Source organism: Crinia signifera, chromosome 19, assembly GCF_055691185.1.
Source record: "Crinia signifera chromosome 19, ASM5569118v1, whole genome shotgun sequence".
NCBI classification, from domain to species: domain Eukaryota; kingdom Metazoa; phylum Chordata; class Amphibia; order Anura; family Myobatrachidae; genus Crinia; species Crinia signifera.
The window spans coordinates 22,156,191-22,183,488 of NC_139226.1; the positions used below are offsets into that span (position 1 = coordinate 22,156,191).

General features: G+C 47.2%; 1 pseudogene across 1 annotated transcript; it reads right to left on the reverse strand.

Moving 5' to 3' along the window:
• Nucleotides 1-4,648: 4,648 nt before the first annotated feature.
• Nucleotides 4,649-10,595, reverse strand: LOC146041746 (formyl peptide receptor-related sequence 4-like; annotated as a pseudogene). The gene is made up of 2 exons (XR_014463573.1): nucleotides 10,501-10,595; nucleotides 4,649-6,354 (listed from the first exon to the last, which is right to left on the reverse strand). The product of XR_014463573.1 is annotated as a formyl peptide receptor-related sequence 4-like (transcript).
• Between the last annotated feature and the right edge of the window lie 16,703 nt (nucleotides 10,596-27,298).

Sequence of the window (27,298 nt, forward strand, 5' to 3'; positions counted from 1 at the left end):
TCGGTGAAAACATCCTCGGATTGTTTAAAAACGCTGGTGATTTTGACAATCCTTGGCTGTTTACCCACAAAACATAAACGAAAAAAGGTGTATCTGACTGCCTTCAATGCTGTTGTTAACGGCAGCATTGAATAGGCGTGTGCCGCTATTTCTGCCGGTGGAAATAGCAGCACAGATTAAATACACCTTGATTGAACACCCTAATTACTATTGTATTTTATATTTATAGTTTATTAATATTTACACTTTTTTTAAATTTGTTAAATTGTGTAATATTAAACTGGCTCTCCTCTGTACATTGGAGGTTATTCTGGTTGGTGCGCTCCCATGTGAATTTGCACGGGAACGCAATGTTTTTGTTCTGCGCATGTGCATTTAAGCAAGTGTTTGCCGTGTGCTCGCACACAACAGTGCGGGCTGGGCATTTCCATGGTGTTGCCCCGATTGCAAGGGTGCCTGGAGGCTGGCAGCTGACATCACCGGATGTCAGCTGCCCGCCCAGTCTTCGTACAGGGCACACACAAAGCTAAGGCACCTGAGAGTATCTTAGTTTTGTGTGTACACACCACATCATTTGGTGGTCAGCAAACATCCATTCGCAGCCATTCGGGTGAATTCGCCCTGCCAATGGGGGGCGGGCGGCAATGCGAGCTGCGGGCGTGCTTAAAAACCACTGTGTTAACCAGAATAAGGTCCATTATTTCTAAAAGATCAAAAAGTGGTTCATTTTAGTATGTATTCTGAACTTTATGTTAATTTAATTTTCTTTTAAGGATTAAAACACAATAAACTAGTAGACTATATCCCTAGTGTAGTCCCATGTACTGGATAACTCCAAAGCCATCACTGAGGAACGAAATGTATCTGAAAATAATATATTGTACAACACAACTAGAGATAAAACAGCTGATCAAACTTACGTGGTGTTGTAATCCACTGTCATGGTAACTGAGGTCCAGTTCTCCAAAGTAGGAATTATTGTCCTATTAACCATAGATGGGGTCCTCATGACTACTTTTCCCACTAGTAGCAGAATTATAACATGTGTTAGAAATGTTGTAAATCTAAATGGATCACACCAAACACTATAGATAGATTTAGATAGATAGATAATCTATAGATAGATTTTCAACAACAAATTGTGAGCATTGCAAAAAAAATTGTACAAATATGAATTCATCATAAAATAAAAAAAAAACAGTTCAGAGATTATTTTACTGCATTTACTGCGTACATTACATTACAATATTGTTGCATTCGAAGAGAACCTGCAGATGCTTCTTACCTCTCTGTCTCCATGCAAGAGTCAAGCTTCCGTAGCTCTTCTCTCCAAGCAGTGCGAGAATTAGAACGTGTGATTGAAGCTTTCGGTGCAGAAGAGATGTTGTTCTAAGATGCTATGAGCACTTCTCAAATGGAAATAACAGACTATCACACATCCTTTGTTGCTCCTAATGATTAGCTCTGTAGATTTGCATCTGGTCAGATTGGAGACAGCGAAGAGAACTATAGAAATATAGAGCTCCACCACTAACCTACTAGTAGCCATGATCCCGATTCAGCTAACGGGTGCGGATGGGGGGGTAGACAGTATAGTCTTGGTAAACCCCAAATGGCCAACTCACTCAAGGTTGATACTGGAGAAAAGGTCACAGAAAAATTTAACGTGAAAAAGTCGGCATGAGTTTTTCACTTTTTTTTTTCAATGTCAACACCTGAGGATGTGAACTCCCAATTATTATACGTGTCCCCTCGTATGGATCACTTTTGGATAAGGTTACTAATACCAGTTGAAGACCATGTGGACAGTAAACTATGAAGAAGTCCAGAAAAATGGGAAAAAATTCTGAGAATCTCAAGTCGACTTCTTTGTGAGTCGACCATGGCCATGTCAACCTTTTGCTTGTGTCGACCTTTTGTCTATACCAACTTTGTGTATGTTGACATATTGACTGTCCGCAAATCCCCCCCCCCTCCTCATGGCACAAATCCTTGCATTTGCATGCAAGGGTATGTGTACGCTTACACATCCCCTCGGGGCAGGTATTCCGACAGCCAGCACGTGGCCTTTACCTGCTCGCCAGGCAGCAAAAATATGCTGCTTAGGGAGCAGTTCTGAATCAGGCCCTAAGACTGTTGTCTCTATAAATATAAAAGCAAAATAGCTAGCCAATAGCAAATGGGTAGTCAAATGGGATGCGGTAACAATGCGGCAATTGGGATGTCGATGGTAGAAATCCCCGGTGCCAGAACTTCAACATCAACGGAGATGCCAACACCAGAATCCCAACAGCCGGATTCCCAATCATAAGTATGCCGGGGTCTCTTAGCGTTATGACATAGGATATAGGTTTAGGCACTAGGGAGGGGGGTTAAGGTAGGGAGGTTAGGGTTACACTGCGGAGAGGCTTAGGCACTTAAAAGGGGGTTAGGGTTATGCACTAGGTTTAGGGTTAGGCTGTGGGATGGAAGGGTTATATTGTGAGGGTGAGGAAGAGTTTGGGTTATTCTGTGTATCACAGTGGGCAATATTGATGTATATTTTACATACCAGATCTAGTACCAGCCTTGCCCATGGCTATCAATTAACATATTTCTTTCTAAAAAAGGGCAGAGTGAGTTTATCAAGTCATTAGTACAGATCGCTATCAATACTGTTGGAGAAGGTTCATGTGCAGATGATGTATGATTGTTACAAATTGACTTCTCATGATGATTTCAACCTTCATATCAGTTAAAAGATACTGTATGGGTCACGGGATAGCTCAGATTACTGTCCTCGGGTAGCGGTTATACAGTATACTGTGAGCTCAGTGTTACAAAAGTCACACAGTGTATCTGGCACCAAATCTCTTCAACCTCCCACCCCCACAAAGGCTACAGAAGAATATACGAGTAGAACAATTCATAATTGACTAATCACTCATCACTAATGTGATCATTAATGTGCTTTATATTCTTAATAATGTGCGTTAGATTCTTTCTTGTACAAAGCTATAATCCTATAGGAATTCAGTAAGTGGACGGGATGACGATGGTCAGCTCCCGCTGAACAGAATTCCAACATGGGTTGGTTAAGTATTCTTACCCTCCCACTTTACCCCAGAACCCTCCCTTCCAGCAGCCTAACCCTTCCCCACTCAGCTAAACCCTAACCCCTTCCCCCCTTAGTGCATAACCCCCATTTGTAGTGCCTAAACCTAACCTTTATTCCACCTTCAAAGTAACCTCTAAGTCCCCCCTAGTGCCAAAACCAACCCCCCTCCCCCCGCTGGCCTAACGCTATGACACCCTGGCATAATTACCCTGGCGATCCACGTCCCCCCCTTGTCGGGATTTCGGCGGTCGGGATTCCGGCGTCTGGATTTTGAACGCCGGGATCCCGACCGCCGGGATTTCATACTGAATCCATTCAGAGGTGCATATGGGTGTGGTATGGATTACAACTACAATGTACAAACACAGTGAATAAGATTGTTTCCATAATTGCAAATTAATTTACACTGGCCATTTTGGAAATAAAGAATGCGGTTCATCTCTAAGAACCATTCTCCGGAGTCCATATGTACAACATGTAATCACCACACAAGAGAAGGTTACGGGTCACTGATTACTCATGTTAACAACGGCATCTCCTTCTGTTATTTGTTTTATGTCCCTGTAACGACTGTTACATTCCTTTTTCTGTTTTATTCTCTGTTTATGCTACTGTAATTTTCCATGGATGATGGTATGGACAATTTTGGTGCCTTAAAAAGTAAACGCTATTAATAATAATCATCTAAACTCTCAAACAAAAATGATAACATTAGCATAGTGGGTGAGCTGTCAACGCTGGCTAATAAAAGATGTCATTTTTAAAGTAAAATATTTTTGTAAAAAATTGATAGAACAATATACTGAATAAGTTGTTTTTTTGTATATTTTATTTATAGCATACCTTAATACAAATATAAAAGTGTACAAATGTAAAACAAAAATGTGGCAATCGGATGATGTAAAGCAACAAATATGAAGTACAAAACAAAAGTGTGAGAAGATACACTATGGCAGTATAAAATAATTTTATTCATGAAGCTGATAAGGAAACATTCACTAATGTTCAATTTCCAGATACGGATGATTCTTCTGCTAGTAATTTGTGGTGCAATATTTAATTGGCAATATAGTTTCTGATGCCGCACTTTGCATTGATTCCGTTACCATAGTATAATTCCCCTTTCACACCACCGTAAAAACCTGTGTAATTGCTGGGTTCACCTCAAATGCAAATCAGTATGAAAGAGTTATACTGGGTCCAGCTACCTGGGTTGGTCTGGATAGCCTTACAATTTGGACCAGCGGCGTAGCTAGAATTTGTGCACCCCCCCGCCAATATCGGCAGCGCCGCCCCCCTCCCCCTAGCCCTCCCACCCACCTTCCCAAGTTAAGTTAAAACCCCCCTTACCCCTCCGCGTATCGCTGCTGCCGCATTCAGGGTCCCGCAGCCGTCTCCGTCTTCTCCTGCAGTTCTATAATTACCTTCAGAAAATTGCTGCCCCCTAACAGCAGACAGTTTTTAAGGATGCTAGAGGAGGCCCGCGCCTCCTCTAGCATCCCAAAAAACTGTCTGCTGTTAGGGGGCAGCCATTTTCTCATAGTTATTTTTCATTAGAAGTACTGCAGGAGGAGACGGAGCCAGGACAAGATCTGCGCTGCGGCCGGGAGTCGGGACCCTGAATGCGGCGTTGCTGGCGGCGACATGCGGAGGGGTAAGGGGGGGGGGTTGTTAAATATAGTTGTAACTATAACCCTGCAGATCGGCGCCCACAGCCCCTCAGCGCCTCCCCGCCACCGCGGGGGCTGCGGGGCTATAGTTACGCCACTGATTTGGACAAAAACCGTGCGGCATCAATAACTTCCTGTACACATTGGTCTGGATAGGACTTAGTTTACGGCCAATATTAATGGTTGCTCAAGTCATCTGACCTTGAACCCATTCAAAGGCTATAGAGATCCAGCACACCGACACTTGGATTTGATGTTATCTCCAAATGCCGGCAGAGGGCAAGCCCTATCAATTGTGAGATGGCTTAAAGCCCAGTGACAGTGACTTTTAAGAGCTTAGTCGCTGGAGCACCATTTTTCAAATGCAATAAGTTTTAAATAGCTAAAATTAATTGATACAATGTTACCTGTTTTGAAAAATTGACAGTTATGAACTGATTGGATGGTACTTAATCGCTCTTCACTTTTTCATTCCCCGCAAGTAATATGCAACATATTTACATATTTTTTACCAATATCCATACAACATTTTATTGTATCCAGGCAGGAAAATATTTATAATGATGAAGAATCCAAACTTGAAGCTTGAAATGTGGCCGTGGGATTGTCAAAATTGCTGAGCTCAGGCCCCTCATTTAAAGCATTTTCTAACACGGCTGGTATGGAGATTATAAAACTTTTCTTGAAATCATGAGTGAAGAACACATAGAGCAAGGGGTTGATGCAGCTGCTGAAGTAGGCCAAGCAGACAGAAACTTCTGTAATGACAATATCAATTCGCTGATATTTTATATTTAGAGTTATTAATGGCCAAGTGTTATATGGAAACCAGCAGATGAAGAAGCAGACTATGACAGCAGTGATAACACGAATGGGTCTATGAGAACGATTTGATTTTCGCATTCCTCTGATCTTGACAAAAATTAAGCCATAACATATCAAGATAATGATGAAAGGGAATGAGAACATGCAGATGTTTCTTGTGATATACATGGCATTTGTCATCATTCCCAAATGAGTTCCAATATACGGATAATATTTGGGATAACACTCAGTAACACCCTCAAGCCCATGGTTAAACACCAGATGAGGGACACTAGTAAGTAGGCAAAGCAACCACACCGGTATAGCTATGATGGTGGCCAACCTGGGCGTCCTGTGTGTTTTGGTCCAAATTGGCCAAAAAACTGAGACAAATCGGTCAATGCTGATGACGGTCATGAAATAGACACTGCTCAACATGTTTATGAAGAGAATTGTTATACCAGCCTTACACAGAAAATTATCAAAAAACATTTCCCAATACAAAGCCCATTCAGATACTGTATACGCAAGGGGAGAGAAATGCATGTGACAAAGTCAGCGATAGCCAAGTTTAGGAACCACACGGCATTGACTGTCTTCATCTTAAAGCCGGCAATCCAGATGACCAAACCATTTCCTACGGTCCCCAATATTAAAGTCACACTGTACCATATGATGGACATTGCCCTCATCATATCTATTAAGGTATCATCATCTTCTGTCTCATATTCAGTGTAATCATAGGTGAGATTTGAATTGAGCCAGGTGTCTTCAGTAAGGTCCCTGAAAATAAAATGAACCAATTTAAGTGTATACAAATTAAAAATATTTAAATAATGAAAATGTAGATCCTGTTGCTTGATTCTTACCCACCAACCCCGCCTTTTTACTTACATTTTCCTACTAAAATCCCTTCATTTTGTTACTATATCCTTAAATTGGAATCTTAAAACTGGATTAAGAGATGGTGGCAATTTGTAGAACCGATGCCGGTACTTATGTAATATCTGGGCTCCTGGTTTTCTTATGAGACCGTGTCCCCTCGCGGGGCTCGCTGCGCTCGCCACACTATATAAAATCAACTCCATGCGTAGTTGGATAGTAGGAGTATGAAATAATGGGGTGCATTTAACATGGGAGTCCAGATGATACATAAGTACCCAGATGCCTCCTTGCTACTTTTTCCTACATTTTTTTGTCTAATGTGCCCAAACAACTATGTGTGATCTCCTGACCTACACATCAGCGGATTGGGGATATTAAACATGCTTAAATCCCTATTCCCTGTCCCTTTGGAGATTGCATACTTGCGGCATTTTAACATGCTAAATATCCCTGACAATATCAACGATGCTTGCCGATCAACACACCCAGATGGTGGAACGGTAGGACGTGGGATCGGGGATTGAGCATGAATGTACGAGTGGACTCCCTTAGTTACATATAGAGATGTGTGGTTCAGTTCTAGTAATCGACATCTGAACACAACCAAAACCCAGTATGGATCTTCCCATGTTTGAAAATTTGTATTTTATATCTACATTTTGTTTTTTGGGTTACCTAAATTTACATGATATTTGCTGTTTTTATTTATTTTTATCTATTTTTTTTGCAATAATTATAGTTGAATCAATTTTAATTAGAACACAAAAAAAAAAGAAAAGAAAATCTCTAGATAACTTAAAGTACAGTGTACTAGGCACCGAGGCTGAGTATTTTGGTGTAGCTAACAGTGACAATAACAATGTGAGGTTCTAAATAATACTAATTTACTTTCCTAATGCCAAAACCACAGAGCATAATGAATTGAAATATTCATCATCATCATCATCATCATCAACATCTCGGCTCTATCATTGTCTCAGCTCTCTAAAGCCCACTAAATGTGAACTATGGAGATACAGGGCCTGACTCAGAGCCACACGCACTGCCAATATCAGATGAAGTGGAGCAATATTTTGATATTGGGCATGCTACTACAGTAAGTCACACCTCATTTGCATCCTGATTGTGTCCATGTAGAGTTGCATGTGTAATTTGAAGAGCATTTAGCAAGGAGCATATTGAACGTAAGGAGAGTGTTTCTAGGGGGTGATAGTAGATGGCTTAGTGCACGCATGAAGATGGCATGACTTATGGGAATCTTAGGCAAGTATTGTGACAGGAGCCACATGCTGCTTGTAATGTTGCATTTTACCCTTGGCGTGTGATATACAGGTGCTGCCCGCAACCCACGATCACCCACATGACGTCACTGAGTACGGGGTGTATGTACTGAGCATTGGAGGAAGATAAAGTTAAGGGAGATAAAGATACAAGACAACCAGCTCCTATCATTTTTCTAAAAATACCCTGCAACTTGGCAGTTAGGTAGTAGTAGTAGTAGTTTGTTTAATTATAAGGCACCACAAAGTGTCTGCAGTACGTAAAACAAAAAACAAATTACAAGGTAACGTACAGGGTGTGATAGGTACTTTGTCACTCTCTACTGTATCACTTATCAAGGCTTAGTACAGGGGTTTCCAATCTTTTATGAATCACAGTGTGAGAGGGTGCCTGAGCGCAGTGGAGGGACAGGGGGTTACTTACTCCTGTCCCGAAGCTGCGGCTCCAAGTAACCCGGCGGAGCAGCCGTGGACAAGCATGGAGCAGTGCAGGTTAGTCAGCACTGTGTTAGGAACTGTTATAGGGATGTTGTGTTTCCCCTATAGGTGAGGTCAAGCACGATGACAAGAACTCTGGTGTGAGTAACTTTGTGTTTGTCTGTCTTCCCCCCCACCCCCTGAGCCCCAGCCTGGGGACTGCACACTGATGTGTGAGCCCCTTGATCAAACACCTGAGCGCATGAGTGCTACATAGGTGAAAACTGGGTGGCTGAGGCTTTGGCCGATGATGAACATTTACCCAGGCGGTGAAAGTCACGGCCACCTGTAATTTCCCTCACTCAACCCTCTCAGCGTTGAATAGTAGAATCTCATTAATTCTGAATTGTATTCCTATCAGCACGGTCATGGAATATCTGGAGGGGATTCCATATATGGAGGAAAGCCTATTGTCTCCTGGCACCGATACTACGAAGGGTGGGTACAGCCTAAAGGCCTTCCCCATACACACCACAACAGCACCCTAGATTACCTAGATTATCAGATTTTTTTTGAAGGCACCCCTAGGCCAAAAACAAAAATATAGATAAATTATAAATAATGTGTGTAATGCAGTGGTTCCCAAACTGTGTGCCGTGGCTCCCTGGGGTGCCTCGGGACACTTGCAGGGGTGCCCCAGGTTGGTGGTCCAGGACCAATTCAATTTATTTATGGTTAATTATTTCTGGGTAAAACCAGTGCTGGAGGCTGCCAATCATAAAATGTGTACAAACAGAATTAAATCCTGCCCATTAGCACATAACTGACCCTAAGAATCGCATATAAACCCAATCTAATTCATTGTTTTTGGGCCTAGGGGTGCCGCGAAAAAATTCTGATAGGCTAGGGTGCCGTGATTCAAAAAGGTTTGGAAACCCCTGGTGTAATGTATAAAATTAAGTTGATTGTGTTTAGATGTGATGCTTGGGTTCAGTTTTGTAATAAAAATCAGTATTTGCTTCTATTTGTAGACACAGTTTATGATTGGCAGCCACCAGCACTGGTTTTGTCCATAAATAATTGACCATAAATAATTTGAATTGGGGCTGGACCACCAACCCGTGGCACCCGTGCAAGTGTCCCGAGGCACCCCATGGAGCCACGGCACACAGTTTGGGAACCACTGGCTTAGTACATAGACTAGTAGAGAGGGTGCTTCTGTGTCCGCTTCTGTATCATGCCAATATTATTCCGGAGAATGAAAAGGTAAAAATGCACAGAAACATTCACAAGCAGCCTGTGCTCTATTATGTTTTATATCAGAGTATTGCATTGTTGTACTGTAATAGTGTATTGCATTGTTGTACTGCATTAGTGTACTGTAATAGCGTATTGCATTGTTTTACTGTATTTGTATTGTAATAGTGTATTGCATTGTTGTACTGTATTAGTGTACTATAATGGTGTATTGCATTGTTGTGCTGTATTAGTGTACTGTAATAGTGTATTGCATTGTTGTATTGTATTAGTTTACTGTAATGGTGTATTGCATTGGTTCAGTGTTTTTTTTTTTTTTTTCTGCATTAGTGTACTGTATTGGTGTGCTGTATTTTGTACTGTATAAGGTTTGAGAATGCGCAATAGAGTCTGAGTCCTCTAGTTCTCACACTCTATTGCACTGCATGGCGGTGACACAGAGAGGAGGGGCCTTAACGGAGGAGGTTGCACTGTATTGGTGTACTACTGTATATTAGTCTACTGTATTGATGTACTGTATTAATTTATTGTATTGGTGTATTGTATTAGTGTACTACTGTATATTAATGCACTGTATTGATGTACTGTATTAGTGTATTGCCTTGGTGTACTGTATTAGTGTTCTACTGTATATTAGAGTACTGTAATAATGTACTGTATTTGTTTATTGCATTGGTGTACTGTATTAGTTTACTACTGTATATTAATGTACTGTATTGATGTACTGTATTAGTGTATTGCATTGGTGTATTGTATTAGTGTTCTACTGTATATTAGTGTACTGTAATGATGTACTGTATTCGTTTATTGTATTGGTGTACTGTATTAGTTTACTACTGTATATTAATGTACTGTATTGGTGTACTGTATTAGTGTATTGTATTTGTGTACTGTATTAGTGTATTACTGCATATTAGTTTACTGTATTGTACTGTATTAGTGTATTTTACTTAGAAAAATCGAATTAACAATGCTGCACAAAGTGTCATCACAGCACAAATAATGATTTCATTTGCCTATACTGTATCTAACAGCAGCCATCTGAACAGGAGCACTACAAAATAATTAGATAACAAACTGTAAAACATACGTGTCGTAATAATCCATCGTCATGTTGTATAATGTCCTATTCTCCAAAGGATGATTTATTGTCATATTATCCATAAGGGTCGTCATGACGCCTCTTCCCCTATGAACAGAATTATAACATAAATAACATAATAAATGTAATAGGAACAGTGTACATACCATAGATAAAGATATAGTGTGGTCATTCTGGTTGACTCAATAAGCAGCGGTAGTTTGCTGCTAAGCGAGACTTTTAACACCGCTTTAAATGAGCGCCCTCTGCCGCCCAGCGGATATTCCCGCCGCAATGCGAATGGATGTTTTGCATAAACATCAATTAGCATGGTTGCGTGTGGGCCCGAAATCATTCGATGATCGCCGACTATCCAATGATTTCTCTAGTGCTTGCAAACCTAAGTCATTCTCTACTGACTTAGACTTGCAGCGTCCTGGTCCGTGAACTAGGCTGGCAGCTGACTTCCTGTGACATCAGCCGCCTGCCCCCCAGATGCTGGGAGCAGGGCTGGGCAAATGTTTTTGAGGGAGGTGGCTGGGTGCAGAGGTGTGTAAGAGATACTGCTTGGTGCAGGGTAGGGGTACAGGTGTGTGATTGAGGTTATTGGGTGCAGGATAGGGTTACAGGCACATGACGGATACTGCTGGGTGCAGGGTAGGGGTACAGGTGTGTAAGCGATACTGCTTGGTGCAGGGTAGGGGTACAGGTGTGTGAGGGAGGTGGCTGGGTGCAGGGTAAAGGTACAGGTGTGTAAGGGATACTGCTTGGTGCAGGGTAAAGGTACAGGTGTGTAAGGGATGCTGCTTGGTGCAGGGTAGGGGTACAGGTGTGTGAGGGAGGTGGCTGGGTGCAGGGTAAAGGTACAGGTGTGTAAGGGATACTGCTTGGTGCAGGGTAAAGGTACAGGTGTGTAAGGGATGCTGCTTGGTGCAGGGTAGGGGTACAGGTGTGTGAGGGAGGTGGCAGGGTGCAGGATAGGCATACAGGAGCATGAGGGATTTTGCTGGGTGCATGGTAAGGGTGTAATACTTTCTTCCTAATGATAGTTTGGTAACTGGGGGGTGCAGTTTTATACGTTTTGCCTAGGCTGCTAAAATACCTTGCACCGGCCCTGACCACAGGCTCCACACACATGCCTGTCCTCTCACTGCCCTTCGCTCCCACAACCACGCCCACCCCCGCCGGAAGTTCTCTGTGGCCGGATTCCCCTGCTCTCCCTCTACGTCCATAGCCCCATAGCCAGCTGTAGGTCTGCGATGTGCACAGTAAATCACTGCCTGTGATCCCCATAATGTGCTCGCATGCTGCACATGCCCACCGCCCATGCCCACCTGAAGCACTCTCTGCCCTATTCCCCTTCTACTCTTCTCCCTCCAGAGTGCTCACCAGCTGCAAAAACTCTGCCCCATGCCCAGCATTACAGTAAGCAGCCAGCCACATCCACCAGGAGGTCTGCAGGGAACATGTGCACGGTAAGTCACTGCCTGTGGTGCTCACCCACCGCACATGCCCACCACCCACGCCCACCCCCGCCTAAAGCACTCTCTGCCTGATTCCCCTGCTCCCCCATTCCATCCAGAGCGCTCAACAGCCACACAAACTCTGCCCCATGCCCAGCAGCCAGCCACATCCACCAGGAGGTCTGCAGGGAACATGTGCGCGGTAAGTCACTGCCTGTGGTGCTCACCCACCGCACATGCCCACCACCCACGCCCACCCCCGCCTAAAGCACTCTCTGCCTGATTCCCCTGCTCCCCCATTCCATCCAGAGCGCTCAACAGCCACACAAACTCTGCCCCATGCCCAGCAGCCAGCCACATCCACCAGGAGGTCTGCAGGGAACATGTGCGTGGTAAGTCACTACCTGTGGTGCTCACCCACCGCACATGCCCGCCACCCATGCCCACCCCAGCCTAAAGCACTCTCTGCCTGATTCCCCTGCTCCCCCTTTCCATCCAGAGCGCTCAACAGCCACTCAAACTCTGCCCCATGCCCAGCAGCCAGCCACATCCACCAGGAGGTCTGCAGGGAACATGTGCGTGGTAAGTCACTGCCTATGGTGCTCACCCGCCGCACATGCCCGCAGCCCACACCCACCCCTGCCTAAAGCACTCTCTGCCTGATTCCCCTGCTCCACCTCTCCATCCAGAGAGCTCAACAGCCACACAAACTCCAATCCCCACCCACCCAGGGCTACAGTACATGCCCACCATCCACCATTACTCCACAGCCACCATCCACCATTACTCCCGCTCACCCCCCCTCTGCCAGCAACCCCCCCCCGACACCCACGACCCCCCTCCCGCGATTTGCAGCACCCCCGTGACCCCCCATTCGCGGGACCCCTCCCCCCATATGCGGGCCCCCCTGTGATCCCCCCTCCCCCATTCGTGGGCCCCCCGCGACCCCCCCCCCTCCCGTGATTCACGGGACCCCCGCGACCCCCCCCATTTGCAACATCCCCCGCGACCCCACCTTCCCCCATTCGCGGGACCCCCGCGACCACCCCGCGATTCGCAGGACCCCGCGATCTCTCTTCCGCGATTTGCGGGACCCCAACGACCCCCCTACTGCAATTCGTGACCCCCCTGCGACCCCCCTCCAGCGATTCACGGCGCCCCCCCTCCCGTGATTTGCGGTCCCAACACCCCTCCCGTGATTTACGGACCCCCCTCCCGCTATTCACGGCACCCTCCGCGGACCCCGTCCTGCGATTTGCGGCCCCATGTGACCCCACCTCCCGCGATTCGTGGCACCCCCGCGATTCATGGCTCCACCGCGCCCCCTCCCGCGATTCACAGTGCCCCCCTCCCGTGCTTCGCTGTGCCCCCTCCCACGATTTGCAAACCCCAGCCCCCTCCCGCGATTCACGGCACCCCCCCTCCTGCGATTTGCACCCCCCGCGATTCGCGCCTCCCGGAATTTGCAGACCCCCTCACGCGATTCACAGCACCCCTCGCACCCCCTCCTGCGATTTTCGGACCCCTGAGTACCCAGAAACACCCCCAGGAGTCTAAGGATCCTAGCCTGAAAGCTGAGGGTCTCCTCTTTCTATGGGTATAAGAATTTTAAAAATCGGCCCTTGGGAACCGGAGATATCTGACTTCAAAGCAGTGGTCCCCATCCAAGCCTATTAATTGCTTTTCCCAGTCAGATATTTCAGGTTCTCTCTGACTTAGAGTTTTTTTGAGGGTATATTCCAAAAGCTGGGAGTCTCCCCCTTTGATGGACACTAGTAGCTTGTCTCTACTGTTCCCAAAATCAGAGATATCAGCCTTCCAGCAGCTGGTTACTGCTCCAGCTCCACACACCTGGTACGTAGTTTTATATACTTGTTGGCAGATTGCTCTGCCTCCTGAACTCTCATCCCCAGTCCCCAATACAATTTGGTAGGTGGGATTCTCTAGTTTTTAATTCCATTAAAATCTAAGAAATCTATTTCTGGGAACTGGAGATATCTGCAGTCAAGCAAGCTGTCCTCCCACCAGAAAATTATGAATAATAAGCCCACTCCACTATACACCCCTCCTCTGTATATTAAACATCCTCTACCACCCTGGAAGTTATGTATCAGGGCCCTTTCATTCAGCCCAATGCCCCCTTCTCCCACCCCATCTCCCACCATCTGTGCAGTAAAGGGGTAATTAGTGGAAATTACTGATCCAGGCCCTACATGCTAAGCAGTTGATATAATACCCCCTACCACCCGGTGCAAAGCTTCCCCCACCCCTACCACTGGAGGATCGGTAAGGGCCCCAATACATTGCTATGCCCAGGGGTCTACACTGCTGTTGATGCCCCTGTATGTATATATATATATATATATATATATATATATATATATATATATATGTATGTGTATATATATATATATATATATATATTATTTTATTTTAATTATTATTTATATACATTTGGTCTATCTATAATACTTTAACTGACCCGACATATACTGGGTCACCTAAGTGTCCATCTCCGTGCTTTGCTCCGCCCCTCTGGAAACCCCCTTCTGAAAATCCTGCGTTTGCCACTGCCGGCGCCCCCTCCGCTTTACACCCCCCCCCCTTGAAACCCCCCGCGATTCACGGCGCCCCCGCACTCCCGCTCTCCCCCAATTCGCGGGACCCCTGCGACCCCCCCTCCCGCGATTCGCAGGACCCCCGCGACCCCCCCTCCAGCGATTCACGTCTCTTCCCCTCCCGTGATTTGCGGACCCAAGCCCCCTCCCGTGATTCACCGCACCCCCGCGGACCCCCTCCCACGATTTGCGGCCCCACGCGACACCCCCTCCCGCCATTCGTGGCACCCCCGCGATTCACGCCATCACCGCGCCCCCTCCCGCGATTCACCACGCCCCCCTCCCGTGCTTCACTGCGCCCCCCTCCCGCGATTTGCAAACCCCCGCCCTCTCCCGAGATTCACGGCACCCCCCCCCCCCCCCCCTCCTGCTATTTGTGGACCCTCTCCCACGATTCACGGAACCCGACAGCATCTCCGGCGCCCCCTCCCGCGATTTGGGGAACCACCGTGACACACCCCGCGATTCACACACCCCTCTAGGCTGAAAGCTGAGGGTCCCCTCTTTCCATGGGTATAAGAATTTTAAAATTCGGCCCTTGGGAACCGGAGATATCTGACTTCAAAGCAGTGGTCCCCATCCAAGCCTATTAATTGCTCTTCCCAGTCAGATATTTCAGGTTCTCTCTGACTTAAAAAAATTTTGAGGATATATTCCAAAAGCTGGGACTCTCCCCCTTTGATGGACACTAGTAGCTTGTCTCTACTGTTCCCAAAATCAGAGATATCAGCCTTCCAGCAGCTGGTTACTGCTCCAGCTCCACACACCTGGTACGTAGTTTTATATACTTGTTTTCAGATTGCTCTGCCTCCTGAACTCTCATCCCCTAGTCCCCAATACCATTTGGTAGGTGGGATTCTCTAGTTTTTAATTCCATTAAAATCTAAGAAATCTATTTCTGGGAACTGGAGATATCTGCAGTCAAGCAAGCTGTCCTCCCACCAGAAAATTATGAATAATAAGCCCACTCCACTATACACCCCTCCTCTGTATATTAAACATCCTCTACCACCCTGGAAGTTATGTATCAGGGCCCTTTCATTCAGCCCAATACCCCCTTCTCCCACCCCATCTCCCACCATCTGTGCAGTAAAGGGGTAATTAGTGGAAATTACTGATCCAGGCCCTACATGCTGAGCAGTTGATATAATACCCCCTACCACCCAGTGCAAAGCTTTCCCCACCCCTACCGCTGGAGGATCGGTAAGGGCCCCAATACATTGCTATGCCCAGGGGTCTACACTGCTGTTGATGCCCCTGTATGTATATATATATATATATATATATATATATATATATATATATATATATATATGTATGTATATATATATATATATATATATATATATATAGTACCAATAATCCTCTCCGCGCTGTATATGCAAGTATAATTCAAATATTGTAGTGAATGGCTGCCTTACCACACAAATCCCTAGAGGGTTCAGGGACAACAAAGACAATAAAAACACAATTGTGGTATGGCGCCTTTAGAAAAAGTAAATAAAGTCCATATATATGGTGGTCACAAATCAGTGAAGCAGACTAGAAGAATTCATCCAATTTCTTTGTTTATTAACTTCAATTTTTTCATCGGCAAAACCGTGAGAAGTATCCCAACGCGTTTCGTCTAGAACGACTTCATCAGGGGTAACATCATAAAATTCTAAAATACAATTATTCACATTTTAATAACAAATATTACACTCATTTTTACATGAATTACATACATGGTTTCACTGATAGACCCAATTACTACAGAAGAAAAGAACAAAAGAAAACAGGTGGTGGTGCAAGAAAAACAATAATTTGAACCCTGTGATTGAGTTATAAGGTAATATATATACCTCTTCATTCCTATGACAGGAAAAAAAGTGCTTATAATTCTTCCAACCAATTTTTCTAACTCCTCCAGTGAATAACGGGGAGAAGTGGCCGTTATTCCAGACCTAGAAATTAACATTTTTCTTAGTGACTCCTATACTGAGGTTTAAGTGCCTTATAATTTATAAATTGAAAGATATACATACCAGTTATTTCTATAGCGTAGAATATAAGCTGATGGTATGCTTACTTATATACAAGTGTGTGAACACCTACAACATATATAGATAGTGTTTAATATCACTCATCTTCTACAATATAAGTGCTAATTTTCAAATTACTGTATTGTACATACCAATAAAATTCTGGCGAAAATACTTTTCTTCCCTGTTTGGTAAACCTATAACAAGGCAATAATTTTAGTGTTTTTTTTTTTTTTTTTTTTTTTTTCTCTCTCCTCCCCCATACAAGGATCTATCAGTAACAATTGACCTCACATTTCATTTTCCCATTTACAACCATACATATAGGTACCAGTCAAGTATATAATTACCTTTTTCTCAAGGATCTCTCTCCTACAGGGAAGAACTGCAGACTGAGTGTCCTGAGAATTGAGGGTATATATAGGGGAATACATCCCTATGTCATATCCTCCTACTTCCTATTGGTTAATTTTTAATTTATCTAATTAGTGTCTCTCAGTCTTATTTTTAATAGTCCCCTTACCGTGGTATATACTAAATAAGATTCTAATAATATCTAATGTTCTTAAATGCTTAAATAAGCTTTCCTATATAACGAATAATATAAAAAGGGGGATCTACCCATAATTCCCCACTCTACCCATGATGCTGTTCTCCGTTTCCCTTTATCAGATACATCTATTTGGCCTTTAAACTATAAAGTACGTGTGATTTATTAAACACAGAAGCATTCTCATGTCGTTAGGACCATGATCAGGCTCACTATGTATCTTGATCTCTTCTGGGATCGTTTAATTTGGGCACAAAGTTTACAGCGCGAGGCCGCCCGCTACTTCCGGCTTGCGTTTCACACAAGCACCGGAAATGCGGCTTGCGTTCCACCTCCCTCAGAGCCGCTATTGTCATCCACAAGCTGGCTGTACTGTATGGTGTGAACGCCCGCTACTTCCGGTTTGCGTTCCACCCAACCCGGAAGTGCGGCTAGCGTTCCACCACCGCTACACGGAGATACACTTATTTATGCCTCCCTGTAACCCGGAATAGTTCTATTATTATTTCCATTGGGGTATTCATTTATGATGGTATTATCCAACTAAGTACTGACTGACCATAGTGAATTTTCATTCACTACAGATAATCCTGCGTTCCATTTGGCGGCCATCTTAGATATTTGCGTTTCACTCACTATCCTCTATAGGTGTTTTCTTGAATAGCCATAGTGTTCCCTATTAACTAATTAATTGTTTTTATAACTATTTTATATTACAACTCATAAACAAAGAGGGATAATTTCATATTAGGTGTTATTATTAGGGATCGATATTCTACCTCTTTCAACGACCTATTATAGGTCAATACCCCTTAATCATACTGACTGGTACCTTCAAAATTATAATCAATCCTCTTAATTTTAGATGTATTCACAGATACACCTGCTTAAAAAATTAATTATTAAAAAATTATTAAAAATACAAAAAAACATATAACTAGACAAAATATAATAATAATATAGAAAGGAAATACATATTTATCCTCATTCAATATTAATCCATTTAAAAAGAATTAAATTATTAGACAAAAACCCCTTTCAATTATACATACACATTCTCGTCTACTTCATATCTGAGCTAGTTCATTCTGGTTAGGTATTTCATTCTATATGGGACCTATTTATTTTCGGTAACTCTAAAAAGGATTTTTTTCACAGAAAAGCTGTCATTTCTATGGTTTCGTTTAGACCATTAGGTATTAAACTGTTCAAGGAATAAATCCAAAAGGACTCCCGTCTCGTTAGAACTAACTCTCGGTCACCTCCTCTCTCATCTATTTTAATTTGTTCTAGGGCAACAAAGGAAAAATCCTTAAGGTCGGATCTATGTTCTTTCTGGAAGTGACGTGGGACACTGTGGTTCTGTACTTGATTTCTAATATTCCTCATGTGTTCTTGTATTCTCAATTTGAGATTCCTTTTTGTCTTTCCCACGTAGATGAGGTTACAACTGCATTTCAACATATATACTATATGAGTTGATTCGCAAGTAATAATATCTTTGCATTTTGGAAGTCCGGAAAAATTGTTGTTCAGCCAATCATAGTGTTTTCTGTCGATATGCTTACAGCAAATACACTTATTGCAGGGATAAATCCCTGCCCTTTTATTCAAAAAAGGTGGTTTTCCAGATGTTGGGGAATCTCTGCAAGATTTTAATCTGCTTGGTGCTAGCATATTCTTCAGATTGTTTGCTTTTTTGAAAATAATAGTTGGCTTTTCGGGGAGATGGGGGCCCAACACTGGGTCCTTCTGGAGGAGATGCCAGTGTGTATCTAGACATTTTCTTATTTTATAGTGTTCTTGATTGTATTTTGTTACGAATGGTCTTGAATCAGAATAGTAGGTTGATTCTATCTTTGATTTCTCTTGTAACAAAGGTTGTCTAGGTAAATTTGAAGCCTTATGTTGATCCTTTTTTACTTGAATGGGATCATAACCCTTTTCCACAAAGTTCTGAAACAGCAGGTTAGATTGTTCCCAATATAGATCTATCGTACTGCAGTTCTTTCGTAAACGAACAAACTGTGAATATGGGACTGAGGTCTTCCATCTTTTAAGGTGACAGCTGTTACTAGGGATGTAGCTGTTTGCATCCGTTGGTTTGAAGAAAGTCTTTGAAGTCACGGTTTCATCTTCCCTAGCCATAAGGATTTATAAATTATAAGGCACTTAAACCTCAGTATAGGAGTCACTAAGAAAAATGTTAATTTCTAGGTCTGGAATAACGGCCACTTCTCCCCGTTATTCACTGGAGGAGTTAGAAAAATTGGTTGGAAGAATTATAAGCACTTTTTTTCCTGTCATAGGAATGAAGAGGTATATATATTACCTTATAACTCAATCACAGGGTTCAAATTATTGTTTTTCTTGCACCACCACCTGTTTTCTTTTGTTCTTTTCTTCTGTAGTAATTGGGTCTATCAGTGAAACCATGTATGTAATTCATGTAAAAATGAGTGTAATATTTGTTATTAAAATGTGAATAATTGTATTTTAGAATTTTATGATGTTACCCCTGATGAAGTCGTTCTAGACGAAACGCGTTGGGATACTTCTCACGGTTTTGCCGATGAAAAAATTGAAGTTAATAAACAAAGAAATTGGATGAATTCTTCTAGTCTGCTTCACTGATTTGTGACCACCATATATATGGACTTTATTTACTTTTTCTAAAGGCGCCATACCACAATTGTGTTTTTATATATATATATATATATATATATATATATATATATATTTTTGTTTTTTTTAATTATTATTTATATACATTTGGTCTATCTATAATACTTTAACTGACCCGACATATACTGGGTCACCTAAGTGTCCATCTCCGTGCTTTGCAATGCTCCTCTGGAAATCCCCTTCTGAAAATCCTGCGTTTGCCACTGCCGGCGCCCCCTCCCGCTTTACACACCCCCCCTTGAAACCCCCCGCGATTCACGGTGCCCCCGCACTCCCGCTCTCCCCCAATTCGCGGGACCCCTGCGACCCCCCCTCCCGCGATTCGCAGGACCCCCGCGACCCCCCCTCCAGCGATTCACGTCTCTTCCCCTCCCGTGATTTGTGGACCCAAGCCCCCTCCCGTGATTCACCGCACCCCGCGGACCTCCTCCCACGATTTGCGGCCCCACGCGACCCCCCCTCCCGCCATTCGTGGCACCCCCGCGATTCACGCCACCACCGCGCCCCCTCCCGCGATTTGCCACGCCCCCTCCCGTGCTTCACTGCGCCCCCCTACCCGTGATTTGCAAACCCCCGGCCCCTCCCGAGATTCACGGCACCCCCCCCTGCTATTTGTGGACCCTCTCCCACGATTCACGGAACCCGACAGCATCTCCGGCGCCCCCTCCCGCGATTTGGGGAACCACCGTGACACCCCCCCCCGCGATTCACACACCCCTCCCACGATTCACGGCACCCCCCGAACACGCCCTCCCGCGATTCACGTACCCCCACAACCCACCCCTCCCGCAATTCACTGTCCCCCACAACCCCCCTCCCGCAATTTGCGGACCCCCCTTCCAGCGATTCAAGGCCCCCCACTGCCAGAAGTGTCCCCACTGTCCTCTGCACCAGCGCCACAACTTTTACCAATGTCTTGCCCACATACCACTATTATACAGCCTCCTGCTCTCATACACCCCCTTACTCCCTCCCAGTGCGAGGAGACACTCACCCACTGCCGGGAGCTGCATACTGTCCCCCACCCTCCTCCAGTTCTAGGGGTGCCCATCGACCATCAATGATTTCAAATCATCGATGGTTTATGGCCGATGTTAATTACTTTTGCCATCGATGTGGGACGAACAGATGGTTTCCCTACATCAATGGCAAAGGAGAACCAATCAAGTTTCAAATTTTTTTAAGGTGCCGGGACACGGAGCATAGCTCCGCCCCCCACACCCGGAAGTCCCGCCACCAAGTTCTGATTCAGCCTATTCAGCAGTGGCGTAAGTTTGTTCCAGTTGCCTGGAGGCAAGATATATATTGGTCCCCCCCCCCCCCCACACACACACACACACATATACGTACACACATAACCTTATATAAAATATATATATTCTGTGCAGCATATAGATAGATCGATAGATAGAGGCAGATGACTCCATTGCCTCCCAGAGTTCTGCCTCTGGTATTCAGTCAGATATAATGGATGACCATCGATAGCTACAACAATCAATGGTTATCCAAGTAATGTGTTACTACTATCGATGGCATGGTGCAAAATCGCCATCAATGCCAACCATCAATGGCGTCTGCACCAATGCCCATCTCTACTCTGCAACAGCCAAAAACCTTTACTACCCCTCATGCCCCCACACCTCTATCACTGCCCTGCCTCCTGTTCTCCTGCCCCGTAACTTCCGCCAGTGGGAAGCTGCTCACCCTGTGTTGCCCACATTTCCCTATCATGCTTTACCACCCAGCCTCCTGCTCTCATGCACCCTAACTCCCACCCAGTAGGAGGAGACACTGACTCAGGGCCACCATCCTGTACTCCTGTGCTGCCACGCTGGACCCTCACCCACTGGCAGAAGCTGCACAGTGTCCCCCACCCTCCTGTTTAGTCCCCCTTATGCCCTCACACCCCTATCACTACCCAGCCTCCTGTTTTCCTGTGTCGTGACCTCCGCCAGTGGGGAGCCGCTGACTCAAAAACACCCTACTATACTATTGCACACACACACACCTAAACAACATGCACACACAGCCCCCCCCCAAACCCACAAATGTCACTGTACCCTCCACACTATCAATGTACATCTAATACCCCTTTCAGACATACGCGAAAATCCCGGGTTTTTTTCACATGAAAGTGCCCAAACCCGGGACTAGTGTATGTCTGAAAGGGTATACCCGGGATTTCACTCCCGGATACTGAGCACCTGCAATTGACCAGGGTTTTTCCCGGTATTTAACTCCCGGGTATAATACCCGGCTTATGTCTGAATGGGTTTACCCGGGTTTTTCAGTTTAAAACATGTAATGTTGCTTTTTTTTGCTGCCGGGGCGTGTCCCATTTTAATGACGAAACACTGAAATGCTTGTAAAGCCTGGCTTATGTGTGAAAGGGGTATACCCGGGTATTTCCCGGATTTGAGGTGTAGTGTGAAAGGGGGTCTGTTACTAAAATCCTGGGAGTGACCTGGGTTGAAAATCCCGGGTAAACCTGGCCAAAATCCCGGGTAGTATGTCTAAAAGGGGTATTACTCTGTAACCGCTTTTTAATTAAACAAAAAAATACACACCCCCTTCCAAATCATATGCTCTCTATTTAACACATTTCACCTATAACTCAAGTTGCAATCTTTCATTCAATTCTAACCATATTTCTCACGATACAAACATTCACAAATAAAGGGGGTGCAGCCCCTTATGACAGTGTGAAGAGCACCCGTAGGGCGCGATGAATCACCTAGTATATTATAAGGGCACGGTAGTGCCCTTATATTAAGGCTGAATCCAACGAACGGATTTTTCCCATAGGGAACTTTTCGGATGGGGGCATGGTGTTTGAGGGACTGCACCTCAAAAGTGACTGGGTGTACTGAGCTGAAATTTGGCATGTACGCGTAGAATCGTCAACCGGTGCTGCATGCCAAATTTCAGGGCGAAATATTAAAAAATGACCAATTGGGAGCGATCTAAACTTCCAACTGCCAGTTTTTTTCTGACACTTCAGAAATGACACTTTGTCACCCATGTTAGTCTATGAGGGGTTTTTTGGGAAGGCATAACTCGGGGTAGAGGAACAATTGAGACTTGGGGTTTGTTTTATTAGGTAGATATTGTCCCAGTGGAGTGCCTTTTGGGGTTGAGGATTTTCAGATAGGTACAGTTTTTATTAAATTTAGTGAAACGTTCCCCATTATAAAGATAGGAGCTCCAACTTGTTGCGCATGCGCAGTGCGTCCAATAGGGGGAGTACAGACAGAGGCCTCACTTGGGTGTACCAAGATGGCCGACGGAGATGCGAGGGGCTAGGACCCGCTGCTGCAGCCCCGCAATCCCTCCAAGGGGACACGAGCCAAAAGGGTAAAAACACCCACCCACCCACATGAAAAATTGCGCCGCAGACTCGGGAGGGGAAGCCTTCAGGTTTGCCTGTTTAAAACACGCAGCTCCCGGCTGCCGCGCGCATACACTCACTGACATGAGCCCGTGCTGCTGCGGCGCTCATGTCAGTGTGTGTATGCGCGCAGCGGCCGGGAGCTGTGTGTTTACAGACAAACCAGAAAGCTTCCCCTCCCGAGTCTGCAGCGCCGCGGCTGCAAGCAGTGGCGTAACTACCGACGGTGCAGGGGATGCAACTGCTATGGGGCCCGAGATCCCAGCAGGCAATCCCCTGCACCCTTTATATATTGTTTTTATTTTTGTTACATATTTTTTTAAATAGTTGGGGCACACTGGGGCCCACTGGGACACTGTCTTGTGCCCCTGTCAGTGCTTGCAGTGCCTCTTACCAGCGCCGGGGATCGAGATCTTAATAAGATGGGGTGCAGAAGATGTGAGTCACGTGATGCGCCAGGGACAGGGAGATAAGTGCTGCCAGGGATCCGGAGCTGGAGCCCCGGCAGGAGAAGGAGCCCTCAGCTCCTCAGCCAGCCCTGCAATGCAGGGGGAAGCAGTTTTATGCCGCTTGCGCCGGGGATCAGGAGCTAAAGATACGGCGCCAGTGAAAGGGGCTGCGATGCCGGGGAGAGGGAGGTTTGAGCTGCCGGGAAACAGAGCTGAAGACCCAGCGCCAGAGATGGAAGCCCTGTGATGCTGGGGACAAGCAGTTTTGCGCTGCTGGTACCGGGGATCAGGGGCTGAAGACCCGGTACCTGGAGATACATGTCTGGCTGCAATTGTGACTGTGGACAGAGCCTCCTTGTCCCCTACCACCCACTCCCTGTACTCTATCAACCCCCTCTCATCCGACCATGAAGACCTGGTGCTGCTAGAGGTACATGTGTGGCTGCAATTGTGACTGTGGACAGAGCCTCCTTGTCCCCTACCACCCACTCCCTGTACTCTATCAACCCCCTCTCATCCGACCTCTATCCCTCCTGCCATCCTCTACTCCTCTGCTCACACTCTCATCCTCTACCCCCCATGTCCTTTACCCTCCCTCATCCTTTACTCCCCTTCCCCCCTCATTCTCCACCCCCCTCATCCTTAACGCCCCTGTACACGGTACACCCTCCCCCTCTAATCTTCTACCCCCCCTCCTGACACTCTCTGTCTCTCCCTGACAACCTCTCCTCCCCCTCTCTCTCTCCTTGGCACCCCCTCTCACTCCCTGGCTCCCTATCTCTCCCCCTTTCTCTCCCTGGCACCATCTGTCACTCTGTCTCTACCCATTTCTCTACATGGCACCCTCTCTCACTACCTGTCTCTACTTCTTTCTCTCCCTGGCACCCTCTCTCACTCCCTCTCTCTTCCCTTTCTCTCCCTGGCACCCTCTCTCCCTCCTTGTCTGTCCCTGAGAACCTCTTTCAGTCCATGTCTCTCCCTTTCTCAGACACTCCCTCTTCTCTCTCTCTCTCTCTCTCTCTCTCTCTCTCTCCATAATTTTCTCTCACAGCACCGCTCCCTGCGGCTATTCAAATCAAGGGGATGTTAAGATTTTAACTTGAGGATTTCTGCTTGCATGCCAGGAGAGATGTGAGCAGAAATAGGACAAAACTATCTCACCAATGCTGTTTTGTGCCCTAGTGCGGTGTAAACAGCATTGCGGCAGGGCACATTAGTCATAGAATGCCAGTACCTCCTTGAGTACCGGCATTCTCTGACATAACAGCACGCTGATTTGACTAGCCATGGGAGCTCCCCCCTGGTGCTATTCATAATGTGCTGAATTAAATTGACCCGCCCAAAAGGCATTGCAGTGGCAATGGTGGGGGGGGCCCTTTCAAAATTTTGCTATGGGGCCCATAATGTACTAGTTACGCCTCTGGCTGCAAGTATTCTTGTGGGTGGGTGGGTGGCTTGTTTTGCTTTATTTGTTAGTAAGGCTGGTCCTGGGGTTGATGGTGGGGGGACCCGCTGTATGTGCCAGTGGTGCAGCAGCGGCATACGAGCCGTAGCTGCTGCATGTCAGTGCATGCCCCCCCCTCACTGTCCCCGTGTGTCCCCCGCCCCCCTCACTGCCCCCGTGTGTCCCCTGCCCCCCCTCACTGTATACGCTGTGCCCCCGCATGTGTATGCTGTGCCCCCCCATGTGTACGCTGTGCCCCCCCATGTGTACGCTGTGCCCCCCCATGTGTACGCTGTGCCCCCCCAGTGTGTGCGCTGTGCCCCCCCAGTGTGTGCGCTGTGCCCCCCCAGTGTGTGCGCTGTGCCCCCCCAGTGTGTGCGCTGTGCCCCCCCCAGTGTGTGCGCTGTGCCCCCCAGTGTGTGCGCTGTGCCCCCAGTGTGTGCGCTGTGCCCCCGTGTGTGCGCTGTGCCCCCCGTGTGTACGCTGTGCCCCCCGTGTGTACGCTGTGCCCCCCCGTGTGTACGCTGTGCCCCCCCGTGTGTACGCTGTGCCCCCCGTGTGTACGCTGTGCCCCCCGTGTGTACGCTGTGCCCCCCCGTGTGTACGCTGTGCCCCCCGTGTACGCTGTGCCCCCCGTGTACGCTGTGCCCCCCGTGTACGCTGTGCCCTCCCCGTGTGTACGCTGTGCCCCCCCCCGTGTGTACGCTGTGCCCCCCTCCGTGTGTACGCTGTGCCCCCCCTCCGTGTGTACGCTGTGCCCCCCCTCCGTGTGTACGCTGTGCCCCCCCTCCGTGTGTACGCTGTGCCCTCCCTCCGTGTGTACGCTGTGCCCCCCCTCCGTGTGTACGCTGTGCCCCCCCTCCGTGTGTACGCTGTGCCCCCCCTCCGTGTGTACGCTGTGCCCCCCCTCCGTGTGTACGCTGTCCCCTTCCCCAGTGACCCCCCCGTGTGTACGCTTTGCCCCCCCCGTGTGTACGCTGTGCCCCCCTCCGTGTGTACGCTGTGCCCCCCCTCCGTGTGTACGCTGTGCCCCCCCTCCGTGTGTACGCTGTGCCCCCCCTCTGTGTGTACGCTGTGCCCCCCCTCCGTGTGTACGCTGTGCCCCCCCTCCGTGTGTACGCTGTGCCCCCCCTCCGTGTGTACGCTGTGCCCCCCCTCCGTGTGTACGCTGTGCCCCCCCTCCGTGTGTACGCTGTCCCCTTCCCCAGTGACCCCCCCGTGTGTACGCTGTGCCCCCCCCGTGTGTGCGCTGTGCCCCCCTCCGTGTGTACGCTGTGCCCCCCCTCCGTGTGTACGCTGTGCCCCCCCTCCGTGTGTACGCTGTGCCCCCCCTCTGTGTGTACGCTGTGCCCCCCCTCTGTGTGTACGCTGTGCCCCCCCTCTGTGTGTACGCTGTGCCCCCCCTCCGTGTGTACGCTGTGCCCCCCTCCGTGTGAACGCTGTGCCCCCCTCCGTGTGAACGCTGTGCCCTTTAATATTATTATTATGTTTCCTGCCCAGACGCTGACCACCCCATGGTACCGCCGGGACTGAGACGCTTCCACAGCCTGCGGACCAGATTGAAGCGCTTCCTTGAGATGCCTCCGCCACCGGGAAGGCAGAAAGAAGCCACCCTGGTCATCAGAGGAGCAGCTGCACCCAGGTAAATCCATCCCCCCCATTGTCCCTGTGTGTACGCTGTTCAACCCCCAGTGCCCCGTGTGTATGCTGTTCACCCCCAGTGCCCCCATGTGTGCGCTGTTCGCCCCCCAGTGCCCCCATGTGTGCTGTTCGCCCCCAGTGCCCCCATGTGTGCGCTGTTCGCCCCCCCAGTGCCCCCGCGTGCGCTGTCCGCCCCCCAGTCCCCCCGTGTGTGCGCTGTCCACCCCCCAGTGTGCCCCTGTGTGTACGCTGTCCGCCGCCCCAGTGCCCCCCTGTGTACGCTGTTCGCCCCCCAGTGCCCCCATGTGTACGCTGTTCGCCCCCTTGTGTACGCTGTTCGCCCCCTTGTGTACGCTGTTCGCCCACTTGTGTACGCTGTTCGCCCCCTTGTGTACGCTGTTCGCCCCCGTGTGTACGCTGTCCCCCCCCCCAGTGCCCCCGTGTGTACGCTGTCCGCCCCCCCAGTGCCCCCGTGTGTACGCTGTCCGCCCCCCCAGTGCCCCCGTGTGTACCTTGTCCGCCCCCCCCAGTGCCCCTGTGTGTAC